The sequence below is a fragment of the Anolis sagrei genome, chromosome 6, assembly GCF_037176765.1.
Source record: "Anolis sagrei isolate rAnoSag1 chromosome 6, rAnoSag1.mat, whole genome shotgun sequence".
In the NCBI taxonomy this organism is placed as follows: domain Eukaryota; kingdom Metazoa; phylum Chordata; class Lepidosauria; order Squamata; family Dactyloidae; genus Anolis; species Anolis sagrei.
The window spans coordinates 28,672,200-28,686,696 of record NC_090026.1 but is presented as its reverse complement, the minus strand read 5'-3'; the positions used below and the strand labels follow the sequence as shown (position 1 = coordinate 28,686,696).

At 43.3% G+C, this 14,497-nt stretch overlaps 1 protein-coding gene across 2 annotated transcripts in view; it reads right to left on the bottom strand.

The window, feature by feature from the left end:
- Positions 1 to 14,497, bottom strand: part of NTF4 (neurotrophin 4) — a 33,304-nt gene that overhangs the window by 17,632 nt on the left and 1,175 nt on the right. The gene's annotated exons all lie outside the window — the stretch shown is intronic.

The window sequence follows — 14,497 nt, the reverse complement described above, 5'->3', positions numbered from 1 at the left end:
CTGGCCAAAGGATATTTAATCAACTACCAAACTCGCAAACTCTGTTTTGTCTGTTTGTTAAAAATGTAATACAATTTTCTGGTTGATACTGACACGATAAATAAAATAGCTGTGACCAGTGGTGCTGTGGAATTTGAAGAGGTATGAATGGAGCGCGAAAGGAAGATATGTGCCAAGAGGAAGGCGTGTCAAGCCAACGCTGACCGGGACCGCGTTTCACCAGGAAAACAACGTCCTCACTGTGGAAGAACATGCAGATCAAGAATAGGGCTCCACAGTTACCTATGGACCACCACCAAAACTCTACACTTGGAAGGCCATTGTACTCGGACAACAAGGGATTGCCTAGTGTAGTAAGTAAGTACATACTAAGAAGCATATGCAGTTTATGGGGAGAGAAAAGAGGGAAGGGGCAAGACAGATGCCCAGTGGGGGGCAATTAGGGCTCCATCTCCCCTGCCAAATAATGTGATTTGATCTGCATTATATGGTTGGTATAGATCAGTATTTCTCAAACTCTACTCCTCTAGGTATTTTGGACATCAGCTCTCAGAAATCCCAGCTAGCTTACCAGCTGCTAGAAATTGTGGGAGCCGAAGAAACTCTTGTATAGACCCATGTTTTGCAGTTTGAACTGCCTGGTATGGGTCTACACTGATTATATATTAAAGTTCAAGCAGCATTATTTGGCAGTGTATATCGAGCCAAAGTACTGAACATCACAGGCATGGGCAAACTTGGGCCCTCCAGGTGTTTTGGACTTCAACTCCCACAATTTTCTTTCTTTCTGTTTCTTTCTTCTGCTCTAAAAGGGATACGGTTCTATGTTAGTAATATTTAGATTACTTCACCAAGTCAGTTGAGTAGCTTTGAAGTTACCCTATTTATTTATTGTGTCAGGAGCGTACCAAGGGTACAATTGGGATGTATTTGAGAAAACACAAAGTTTAAAAACTTGGCATTCTATTAAATGTCCTTTGACCAGTAGCTGGCCACTTGGAGTGCCTCTGGCATTGCTATAGGAAAGTCCTCCATTGCACATGTGGCAGGGCTCAGGCTGCATTGGAATAGGTGGTCTGTGGTTTGTTCTTCTCTAGACTCACATGTCATGGGCTCCACTTTGTGGTCCCATTTCTTAAGGTTGGCTCTGTATCTCGTGGTGCCAGAGTGCAGTCTATACAAAGCCTTCCAAGTCACCCAGTCTTCTGTGTGCCCAGGACAGAGTCTCTCATCTAGTATCAACCATAGATTAAGGTTTTGGGTTTTCTCCTGCCACTTTTGGACTCTTGCTTGCTGAGGTGTTTCTGCGAGTATCTCTGTAAATCTTAGAAAACCATTTCTTGATCTAAGGCATTGGTGTGCTGGCTGATATCTGAATAGGGGATGGGCCAGAAATTTCACTGCCTTGTTCTTTTTGAGAAAGAAAGAAATTACTCTGAAATGTCATAAGAGTTAGCAGACACCACAATGACCATGCAGGAATATATAACTAAAGCATTGGTTTTCAACCTGTGAGTCCCCAGATGTTTTGGCTTATAACTGCAAGAAATTATATATTTTTAAGGTCTGCTTGTATGTTTTCCACAAACGCCCCATCACTTTTTTGCCCATGTTCCAGTATTACTTTCAATTTCAATTTTACATTTGGCCTTCCCACAGTTTTAATCGTGTGGTCTTATTGTTAATGTTGCATTATTTTATTGTCCATGTTTTTATTTTAATTGCTTGTATTGTTGTTTTATTGCTTGTATTGTTGTATTTGGGCTCAGCCTCATGTAAGCCGCACCGAGTCCCTTGGGGAGATGGTAGCGGGGTACAAATAAAGTGTTGTTGTTGTTGTTGTTATTATTATTATTATTATTATTATTATTATCTCAGCCAGTTTGCCAACTGTTAGGATTTCTGGGAATTGAAGCCCAAAATATCTGAGGACCCACAAATTGAGAACCACTAAACTAAAGCATTCCTGACAGATGGCCACCCAGTCTCTGTGTAAAAACCTCCACTACACTCCAGGATGGTGCATTCCACTGCTGGACAGTTCTCATTGTCAGGAAATTCTTCCTAATGTTTAGGTGGGTTTTCTTTCTTGTAGTTTTGACTCCATTGCTCTGTATCCTAGTCTTTGGAGCAGCAGAAAGCAAGCTTGCTCCTTTCAAACATGGCTATCAAGTCACATCTGAATATTCTTGTCTCCAGGCTAAACATATCCAGTTTCCTAAGCCACTCCTCATAGGGCTTGGCATACAGACCTTTGAGCATTTTGGTTGCCCTTCTCTAGACACATTCTAACTTATCAATATCCTCCTTGAAAGTTGGTGTCAAGAACTGGACACAGTATTCCAGGTGACGGCTGATCAAAGCAGAAGAGTAGTGCTACTACTTCTCAATCTAGAGGCCATACTCCTATTGATGTTGCCTAGAATCGCATTGACGTTTTTAGCTGTCACATCACACTTTCAACTCAAGTTTACCTTGTGGTCAACCTTGGTATGATACCTTGGTGTGACTGTACTCGTTGGAAGAAGACCAACACTCTCATGAGTCAGAGTGAGGCAAATGCCTCAGGCAACAGATGCTGCGGCAAGGAAGCATTGGCATCCTCCTCCTGGCTATTCTTCATGAACTCCACATTTTAATTGGAAGATAGAGCTGCGTACATCACATGTCCCATCCTGGGCACACTAAACTACCCTGTTTCCTAAGGTGTGGTGATGGGAGAATTTAGAACTGCTTTACAGCCACAGTTGAGATAAGATCCCTTTGAGAACACGATCTAGGGAAGGGGTGCTATCTTGTCCTTTACCTCTGGGAGCAAAATGCCTGGCATTAACCATGAGAGAAGTCTTGAGGGTGGGGCATAATGTATGAGGGTTGAATGAAAAGAAATGCCTCCACCATCATTACTTGGGTTTAGATGGGAATATTTTAATAACTCAAATGCAGAAATAATCCTTAGAATGTGCTCTTTAACTACCACTATTCACTTTTCCACATAATCACCAAACAATTGGATACATTTCTGACAACAATGAACAAATTTTCCGAAGCCATCACGGAAGAAGTCAACATTCTGTTTCCACAACCAGCGTCTCACAGTTCTCTCAACATCTTCATCAGAAGCATAATGATGTCCCAGCAAATCTTCTTTCATTATCAGGAATAGATGGAAGTCAGACGGTGGTAAATCTGGACTGTATGGAAGATGTCATACGGTGGTGAGATCCAGTCTCTGAAGTTTCAAGTCTGTGAGCTTTCATTTCAGGCATCAGCATCCTGGGTACCCATTGTGCACAGATCTCACAATAGCCAAGCAAAGCAATAATGTGACCCACACATTCTTGTGAAATGCCAATTATGCTTGAAATTTCCGAGCGATATGGCAATCATCCTGAATCAATCTGTCACCCTTTGTTTTGTTTGTCCTGCTGTTACAGGATGTCCAACTCTTTGTCATGCAAGTCAGATGTTCCCACCTCAACATTTTTGAACTTACTCGCCCAATGATGCACAGTACCCACATCAACACAATCACCATAAACAGCTTGCATGCTCTGATGAATCTCCTTTGAGCTGACACCTTCTGCTGTCAAGAATTCAATGACTGCACGTTGCTTAAGTCGCACTGACCAACCGTCTGCGCAGGGTTCCATACCTCACACTTTAACAACACAAACATTCAATGCTAAGGCTTCCTGCCAAAATGGAACTGTAGAGGGGAGTCTACTGAACAACCCAGTACCTGCCACATACCAGTACTGCCATCTGTTGAGGAGTTACGAAGATGAAGGCATTACTTTTCATTCAACCCTCATAGTACAGAAACCTGAGGGTGGATTATAGGTGAAGTAAAAAGAACTCAAAATTTAAACCACAGATCTAAAGAATCTGGAAAACATTTGGGCTCAAATGAAACCCAGTTGCTTCTTGACTCATTCTTGCTAACAATGCCCTTAGAGAGAAGCACAGGTATTTTTCTTCTCTGCTTGTCTCTCAGCCAAGTTGGGCAGAAGGTAAATTGGGTTTTGCCAGCAGATATCTGGATCATCTACAAATGCTTTTGGTTTCCAGTTATTTAAATATACCTATAACAAAATAATGAGCTTCCACCTGAATTGCAATAAAGAATTCTTGGAGTTGTCAGGAATGGACTTTAAAAAGAGAGAAGGTAGGTGGAATGGGGAAGAGCCCTGTGGCATCTTTACACTAATTTATTCTGGGGGAGTTTTCATCATGAGTTTTGGGATTGTAATCCATGAACATTTCTGCCAAAATGAATTAGTTTTAAAGAAACCACAAGCATTCCTTCCACATTCTACCATCATCTATGTTTGTACTAAAACAGACTAATAGTTTTCTTTGAAAACTACACTACAATCCCCATATTCAAGCATGATAAACGATGGTGTCTCGAGGCACTTTATGTTGGAATTCAACCCCAGACTGCCCAAGTCTCAAGTCCACAACAAGGTGCAGTTAGTTTAGTATAGACCAGGCATGAGCAAACTTCAGCCCTCCAGGTGTATTGGACTGCAACTCCCACAATTCCTAACAATCTAGGAATTGTGGAAGTTGTAGTCCAAACCACCCGGAGGGTTGAAGTTTGCCCATGCCTGGTATTGCCCAAGGGTTTTCCTTACCCCATGTCTCCTGTATGGCAGTTGGGAATGTATCTATTTTTTATCTCCTCTGTTTCTGCTCTCATTCTGAACCCTCTATTTTGCGGGGTTCCTCAAAAGGCCATTCTCTCCCCTCTGTTGTTTAACATCTATATGTGCCCACTTTGCTCAGCTGGTCCGAGGTTTTGGCCTTGAGTGTTACCAGTATGCTGATGACACTCAGCTTATGTTGAAGATGGAAGGCCGACCGGACTCTGTACCCGATAATTTTCATCAATGCCTTGAGGCCGTTACTGGATGGCTGCACGCCAGCAGGTTGAGGGTGAACCCAGCAAAAACGGAGATTCTGAGGCTGGGTCGACTGGGAGGTGGGGATATCCAGCTGCCTACTCTGGATGGCGAGGCGTTACGTCCGTCATCATTGGTAAAGAGTCTGGGAGTCCTTTTGGACCCTCTGCTGACGATGGAGGATCAGGTCTCCGCCGTTAGCAGAACCGCCTTCTTTCATCTGCGGCAGGCTAGATGACTGGCCCCCTATCTGTCCAGCGATGACCTAGATACAGTGATCCAGGCCACGGTAATCTCAAGATGGAGTACTATAATGCCCTCTACATTGGCCTTCAGCTACTGGTGATCCGGAAGCTCAAGTTGGTACAAAATGCAGCTGCTCGGCTTCTTGTGAGAGCTCCGATGAGATGCCATATAACACCAATTTTATTGCAACTGCATTGGTCACCAATTGAGCACCGGATCACTTTTAAAGTGATGGTACTTACCTTTAAGGCCTTATATGGTCTGGGGCCGATGTATCTGAGGGACCGCCTCACCCCCTACCAACCCCAGAGATCCCTCTGGAAGTCCCCAGTTTTAAAACCTTGCGTCTAACAGCAACCAGATGCAGAGCCTTCACAGTAGTGGCACCATCGCTATGGAACACTGCCACCAGAAGTCCGTGCCTTGCGGGATTTATCAGCTTTCTTCAGGGCTTGTAAGACATACTTGTTTTGACAGGCTTTTGATCTTTGATATGTTGTTTAATTTGTGTTAGATTTTAGTTTGTTCTTGTAAGCCGCTCCGAGCCCTAGGGGAGTGGCAGCATATAAGTTTGAAATATAAATAAATAAATAAATAAATGTATAGAATGGATACTTATCCACTGATAGCTTTTTTGAATCTGACTTCTGTGTGCTTTGAGATTTCTCTCTCCTTGTGTGTCAGAGAGATGTAGTGATTGGTGTTTTCCCCCCTCTCTTTGAAACCTCAGAAGAGATGGGTGTTAGAATAGCTCAGACCCAGTTCTTTACCATGAAGAAATGTAGTTACTTCTTTGTTATTGTAAATAAACCTTTTGTGGTTTTTAAAATTGGACTCTGAATCTTTGCCTGCCTAAGCTCTTAATTCTTTACAGCCACAACTAATGTCACTTCACGCTCTGCTTGCTAATGAGCTGAATACTCAACTTTTAAGTATCCTGTTTGATTTTTGGATGTCCTGCTATATTTTAGGGTAGTTTTCCCTAACACTTTATAGATCCACCAGCACATCTCATTGTATTCTTGAGCTCAAAGTCCCTCGTTTCAATAGGGTTCCCTATTATCCACAGTATTATGTATCCATGCAAACTCCAGGAATGCCTCCCCCATTGATACTGGGTTGTCCTATATCACAATTCAATTCTCCCATTGAAAACAAATTCTGACTTGGGTTTCTAGTTTTACAAGCCACCCAAACAAAATTGACCTGGTGACCATGAAAACAACGTGACTGAATGGGGGGTTGGGCACCTCCCCATTCAGAGCCTGACAAACAACATTTTGGAGGAGACTTTAAGCCACCTTGATCTTCCTCACTACCACTACTATAATCTCAGAATCCCTCAAGTATCTTAGCCACTGGTTAAGCTAGTTAAGAGATTCTGAAGTTGTAATCCAAACATGAATATCTCCAAGTTTTGCCCCCACAATAAACACAAGACATACTGAACCTATTCACTATCCGCTTTAAACTAGGTTCAAACTACTGTACACACTGCTGTCTCAAGAATTAGCCAATCCTCCTCCTTGTTTGCAACCTGAACCACAACTAATTATGTTGGCTTCTAACTATCCCCAAGGTTAATAAAAGCTATAATCTAACATTCAGAGAACACTGCAATTGAGGAAAAGCTGCATGGAGTCTCACCCGATGCATATTTGGGTTGAAAATGGGAAACTGGAAGGCAGGACATATTCAGAAAAAAACAACAAGAACCTTGTTTTAAAAGGAAAGGGTCACTGGTTGACCTGTGAACACTAATATAATTTTATATCTGGTTTAATGGTTCCGGCCCAGCTTACCTGTCTGAACGTATCTCCCTCTATGATCCACCTCGGAGGCTAAAATTGTCAGGGGAGGTCCTGCTCTCGGTCCCACCTCCTTCGCAGGTGCAATTGGTAGGGACGAGAGACAGGGCCTCCTCAGTGGTGGCCACTCGTCTATGGAACTCTCTCCCCAGTGAAATTAGATCTGCTCCCTCCCTCCTGACCTTCAGGGAAAAAATTGAAATATGGCTCTGGGATCAGGTCTTTGATCAGTAATGGGAGCAGTGCAATAGGGACTATAATTATCATAATGACGACTTGGATTGGCCCAGGAATATGATGTGATTTTAATTGATGATTTAATGTTATGTATTGTCGAAGGCTTTCATGGCTGGAATCACTAGGTTCTTGTGGGTTTTTTCAGGCTATATGGCCATGTTCTAGAGGCATTTCTCCTGAAAGTTTCACCTGCATCTATGGCAAGCATCCTCAGAGGCAGTGAGGTCTGTTGGAACTGGAAGGGGTTTATATATCTGTGGAATGACCAAGGACTTTTGTCAGGTGGGCTAGATGTGAATATTTCAACTGACCACCTTGATTAGCATACAATGGGCTGACTGCCTGGACTTAAGAATGATAGAATCATAGAGTTGGAAGAGACCACCAAGAGGCATCCAAACCAACAGGAAAATAAAATCAAAGCACTTGCGATAGATGGCCAACCAGCCTCTGCTTAAAACCTTCATCACACACTGAGTCAGCTTACTCCACTGCCAAACAGCTCTTAGGTAGATAAAGGTTTTCCCTTGACATTAAGTCCAGTCATGCCCGACTCTGTGATGTGGTGCTCAACTCCATTTCTAAGCTGAAGAGCCGGCGTTGTTCGTAGACACCTCCAAGGTCATGTGGCCGCCATGACTGCATGGAGTGCCGTTACCTTCCCGCTGGAGTGGTACCTATAGATCTACTCACATTTGCATGTTTTCAAACTGCTAGGTTGGCAGAAACTGGGGCTAACAGTGGAAGCTCACGGCACTCCCTGGAATCAAACCTGCAACCTTTTGGTCAACAATCTCGACAGCTCAGCGGTTTAACCCACTGTGCTATCGGGGGCTCTCACTGTCAGGAAATTCTTCCTAAAGTTTAGATGGAATCTCTTTTCCTGCAAATTGAATCCATTGCTAGACTCCAGACTGGCAGAAAATAAGTTTGCCCCCTCTCTCCTCCTAGCAATCCATTTGGTTCAGAAGTGCAAGAAAAGTGCCTTTGTTTTCTTCTAAGGCCAAGATTCCTAATCTGCCTCCTTCAAAGGACAGGTTGGCCACTGCTGGTTTGGATTCCCTGTCTCCGAAGGCAAGCGAAAGGGTCTCGACCCCAGCCGGGCGCGTGGGCGGTGGGCAACCCTGGCTTTCCCCTTGTAGTTGCCTTGTCCTCCCTTCCAGGGAGCCCAGGCATGCTGCTTTCCATCAGCAGCAGGTAATCCAAACCAGGCGGATGAAAGAGCAAGCAAGGCAGGGATATTTCCGCTTTTCCTCTTCGTCTCTTTCCAGCTGGTTTCCATCTAGCCATCCTCCTAGGCAAAGAGGCATGCGTGTGCGTGTGTGCATGTGGAAAGAAAGGGAGGGGGGGGGGTTACTCTCTTGACCATGACCCTAGATCCCTCTCACAAACACAAACCATGGATTTACCTGGAAAGGCAAGAGCTGGGCCAAACTGGGGGCTGACCTAAAAATAAGTGATTGGAAGTTTCCTGGAATTCCGACTGCACTATTTTGGAGGGAAGAAGAGGAATCAAAGCTCACTCTCCTCTATATGTATGTGGCTGGGAAAGGGAGGGGTTTATTGGAATCCAATCTCAGGTTCTTTAGATCTGTCCCGGAAAGGGAAGAAAGCGTGCAGGAATCCTGGGCGCCTGGGTGCTTTGGAAGGGGATTATCGCCTGTGCACCTGGGCTATTTCAGAGCACATGCTGCTATACCTGTGCATGCATATAAGCTTTCAATTGGCCTGTCGACTTATGGGTTTTCTTACACAAGTAATATTAAGAGGTGGGTTTGCCAAACTCCATAAAGCACTGCCATCCAAGTACTAACCAGCGGTGCATCTACACCATAGAATGAAACAGGAACAAAAAGCCCACTAAATGGTTCAGATATGTGGATGACACCTTGAACATTTGAGGCCACTGAGAAGAAGAACTCAACAAATTCCTGAACCACCTCAACAGCATCTATCCAAACATCCAATTCACCATGGGAAAAGAAAATGAAGGAAAACTGCCATTTCTAGATGTCCTAGATAAAGGTAAAAGTTTTCCCCTTGACATTAAGTCTAGTTGTGTCTAACTCTGGAGGATGGTGCTCATCTCAATTTCTAAGACAAAGAGGCAAAACGTCAGGAGAGAATGCTTCTGGAACATGGCCATACAGCCCAGAAAACTCACAACAACCCATGAAATCCTTCGATAAGGTATTCCCCTGACATTAAGTCCAGTCATGCCCGACTCTGTGATGTGGTGCTCATCTCCATTTCTAAGCCGAAGAGCCGGCATTGTCCGTAGACACCTCCAAGGTCATGTGGACAGCATGACTGCATGGAACACCGTTACCTTCCCATAGGAATGGTACCAATTGATCTACTCACATCAGAATGTTTTGAACTTCTAGGTTGGCAGAAGCTGGGGCTAACAGTGGGAGCTCACCCTGCTCCCCTGATTCAAACCACTGACTTTTCGGTCAGCAAGTTCAGCAGCTTATGGGTTTAATCTGCTGTGCCACCGGGGGCTCCTAGTCATCCGCAATAACCAATCAACAATTGGGCCACACAGTTTACAGAAAACCTACACACACAGATAGATACCTACATTAAAACTCCAACCATCACCCAAGCCAAAAAGGAAACACAATTAAAGCCCTGGCAGACTGTGCAAAAAGAATCTGCACACCCCACCTCCTCCAAGGTGAAGTGAACCACCTAAAGGGGATTCTACAAGTCAATGGAGACTCCACCACAGACATCAGAAGAGCTTCAAGGATAAGAACAAGCCAGAAGAGTAAAGACAAAGATCCACCCAGAGGTAAAGTGTTCTTACCATACATCAAGTAAACCGCATAGGGAAGCTGATGAAAAAACACAGCCTACAAACTATCTACAGACCCACTAAGAAAATCCAACAAATGCTACATTCAGAGAGGAATCCTCTCACCTCTGCAGGAGTCTACCATATATCATGCAGCTGTGAACAAGTCTACATAGGGACCACCAAACGCAGCATTGCCCAGAAACGAATCAAGAAACATGAAAGGCACTGCAGGCTGATTCAACCAGAGACATCAGCCATATCAGAGCACCTGATGAACCAACCTGGACACAGCATATGATTTGAGAACACGGAAATGCTGGACCACTGTAACCACCATGTGAGACTACACAGAGAAGCCACTGAAATCCATGAGCATGTGGACAATTTCAACAGAAAGGAGGAAACCTTGAAAATCTGGCTACCAGCATTAAAAACATTTAAAATCCAGACAGTAAATAAAGAACATAAATAAAGCACTCAAAAAGCAGGATAATTCCAGATAATAATCAATCAAGGCCAGTTAACACCTACCAAATAAGGATCCCTCCAGATAGCAACCAGTCAACCTTTGAAACTGCAAGGCCATTCAATGCTAATCAAAGTGGCCAATTGCTACATTCAAACTTGCCTCAAACTTGCCTTCTACCACCCTGGACTTTCCACAGATATATAAACCCCACTTGCCTAATTTCCAACAGACCCTTCAACCTCAGAGGACGCCTGCCATAGATGCTGGCAAAACGTCAGAAGAAAATGCTTCCGGAACATGGCTATACAGCCCGGAAAACTCTGCAACCCAGTGATTCTGGCTATGAAAACCTTCGACAACACACTGAATGCAGTTTGACACCACCATGGCGGAATCGTGAGAATTGTATTTGTACGAAGTCTTATACCCCCCCCCCCCCCCAAAAGTGCTAGTTTCTCACCAAGCTAAAAATTCCAGGATTCGAAGCACGGAGCCATGGCAGTTAAAGTTGTGTCAAACGGCATTCATTCTACAGTTTGGATGCACCCCAAGTCTGCTCAGCTTCCGAGATCAGACAGGATCTGGTGCCTTTAGGATATTTAGGCAGACAGTTGTACCTAAGGTTGCTGAAATCTAAACGAGTACAGTTTTACGATCAGGCAAAAAAATGGGGAACATTGGGGGAAGCAAGCCAGGGTCCCTAAGGTGCATTGAGTAAAGAGGAACGTGTGCGCTCTGTGAGCAGAGAACTAGATTTCTTACCTCCGAGCCAGTAACACAGAGCGGACATAGGGTGTATCTAAAACAGTTGTGGGCCAACTTGGGCCCTCCAGGTGTTTTGGACTTCAACTCCCAGCATTCCTAACAGCCTCAGGCCTTTCCTTTCTCCCCTCAGTCGCTTAAGCTCTAATTGTTCCAAAGCAACCATTTAAAAAGCACCTACAACTATTAGAAAACCATCCACACAGTAACTTAAAGGTACAAAATACCTTTGCACACCGATGCCCATTGGAATCAAAGGAATGAGAATGTATTGTCGAAGGTTTTCGTGACCAGAATCACTGGGTTGTTGTGAGTTTTCCGGGCTGTATGGCCATGTTCCAGAAGCATTCTCTCCTGATGTTTCACCTGCATCTATGGCAGGCATTCTCAGAGGTTGTGAGGTCTGTTGGTAACTAGGACAGTGGGGTTTATATATCTGTGGAATGTCCTGGGTGGGAGAAAGAACCCTTGTCTACTTGAGGCAATGTTGCAATTGGCCAGCTTGATTAGCATTGAATGGTCTTGCAGCTTCAAAGCCTGGCTGGTTGCTGCCTTGGGGAAATCCTTTGTTGGGAGGTGCTAGCTGGCCCTGATTGATTCTTGTCTGGAGCACCCAATGACCCAACCCGGACATAGCATATCATTTGAGAATTGTTTACTGCTTTTATTACTTTTTTAATGTCTTATACTGTTTAATTTTTTTAATCTATTATGTTTTATGTATACTGATTTGTTGGAAACCACCTTGAGTCGCCGATTGGCTGAGAAAGGCGGTATACAAATGCAGTAAATAAATAAATAAATAAATAAATTTTCAATAAATAAAGAACAACACTCAAAAACTGGGGTATTCCAGACAAGAAACAATCTAGACCCGTTAATCACCTCCCAACAAAGGATTCCCCCAGGCAGTAAGAAGTCAGACCTCACAAACTCTGAGGATGCCTGCCATAGATGCAGGCAAAACGTCAGGAGAGAATGCTTCTGGAACATGGACATACAGCCCGGAAAACTCACAGTAACCCAGTGATTCAGGCCATGAAAGCCTTCGACAATACATTCCCATTCTTTTGATTCCAATGGGCATTGGTGTGCAAAAGTATCTTGTAGGTCTAAGGGACCCCTCCCACAGCACCAACTGTCGCTCTGGGCCAGAGTGAAGAGCGGGGGGGACGCGGGGACGACAGTTCCACCTTGTCTCCTGTGCTGTGCTAATAATACAATACAATATAATATAATGTAATATAATATAATTTAATGTAATATATTGTATATACATATAATATTTATAATATTATAATGTAATGCAACATAATACTAATAATAATATAATTATATGTTTAAAATACATGTAATATTACTAATAATATTACAATATAATTATATAGTACAATATAGTAAAATTTAATACTGATATTGTACTATGCTAATAATATATTGTATGTATACAATGTATTATTATTGTATACATAATATGAATATTGTATACATAATACAATAATAATATTCGGGGTGAGAAGGGCAGCATATAAATGTCGTAAATCTATATAAATAAAATGTAATGTTCGTTTGTGGGATTAACAGAACTCAAAAAGCACTGGACGAATTGACACCAGATTTGGACACAAGACACCTAACAACCCAATGTATGGGCTTCACTCAAAAAATTGATTTTGTCATTTGGGAGTTGTCGTTGCTGGGATTTATAGTTCACCTACAATCAAAGAGCATTCTGAACCCCACCGACAATAGAATTGAACCAAACTTGGCACACAGTTCTCCCATGACCAACAGAAAATACTGGAAGGGTTTGGTGGGCAGTGTCCTTTGGTTTTGGAGTTGTAGTTCACCTACTTCCAGAGATCACTGTGGACACAAACAATGATGGAGCTGGACCAAACTTGGCACGAATACTCAATATGCCCAAAAGTGAACACTGGTGAAGTTTGGAGAAAATAGAATCTTGATATTTGGGAGTTGGAGTTGCTGGGATTTATAGTTCACCTACAATCACAGAGCATTGTGAACCACACCCATGACAGAATTGAGCCAAACCTTCCACACGGAACCCCCATGTGGGCCACAGCAACGCATGGCAGGGGACGGCTAGTAAATAAATAAATAAATAAGGTACTGTGGCAAAGGCGTAACGTCAGGAGAGAATGCTTCTGGAACATGGACATACAGCCTGGAAAACTCACAGCAACCCAAAGTAATGAGAGTTTGGTGAAGCATCAGCAGTCTTTGCCAGAGGATGAGACCTTGTAAAACTTGAGCCATGGCAGTAAATAAATGATAGCAGTTCAAGCGGTGTCGAACCGCATTAATTCTGCAGAGTAGACGCACCCCGAGTTTAGGAAAGCTTATATTAAGAAGTTTGTGTACTAACTGAGTAAGTTAGTAAGTTAGTTTGTGTACTAACTGAGGCTGTTAGGAATGCTGGAAGTCCAAAATGGTAAATAAAGAACAACACTCAAAAACTTGGGTATTCCAGACAAGAAACAATATAGACCAGCTTATCACCTCCCAACAAAGGATTCCCCCAGGCAGTAAGAAGCGAGACCTTGAAACTGCGAGGCTATTAAATGCTAATCAAGGTGGCCAATTACAACATTCACACCTATCTCAAATAGACAAGAGTTCTTTCTCCCTCCCTGGACATTCCACGGATATATGTGGAATGCCAGATCCCTTTGCCTAGTAGTGTGAACGACTATGAGTCCATCGCATTTTGAGCACAAGCGGTATCAAACTGCACAGAGGCGGCCCTAGGTAATTTTCAACGGTAAGCAAACAGTATTTTGCCCCTCCCCCCCAACCAATCACTGATATATATATATTCTCTCCGTCGTGGGAGTTCTGTGTGCCATATTTGGTTCAATTCCATCATTGGTGGAGTTCAGAATGCTCTTTGATTTTAGGTGAACTATACACAGGGGCGGCTCAAGCCATTACGCAAAGTAAGCATTTGCAGTATAGTTGGTTTTGCCCAGGGGCGCTCTTGAGGTGCTCTTGGGGGAAAATAGACCTTGACATAGGTGAGTTGTAGTTACGGGGATGTATAGTTCACCTACAATCAAAGAGCATTCTGCACTCCACCAATGATGGAATTGAACCAAATATGGCACACAGAACTCCCACGACGAACATATATATATATATATATATATATATATATATATATGTTGTTGTTCATTCGTTCAGTCGTCTCCGACTCTTCGTGACCTCATGGACTAGCCCACGCCAGAGCTCCCTGTCGGCCGTT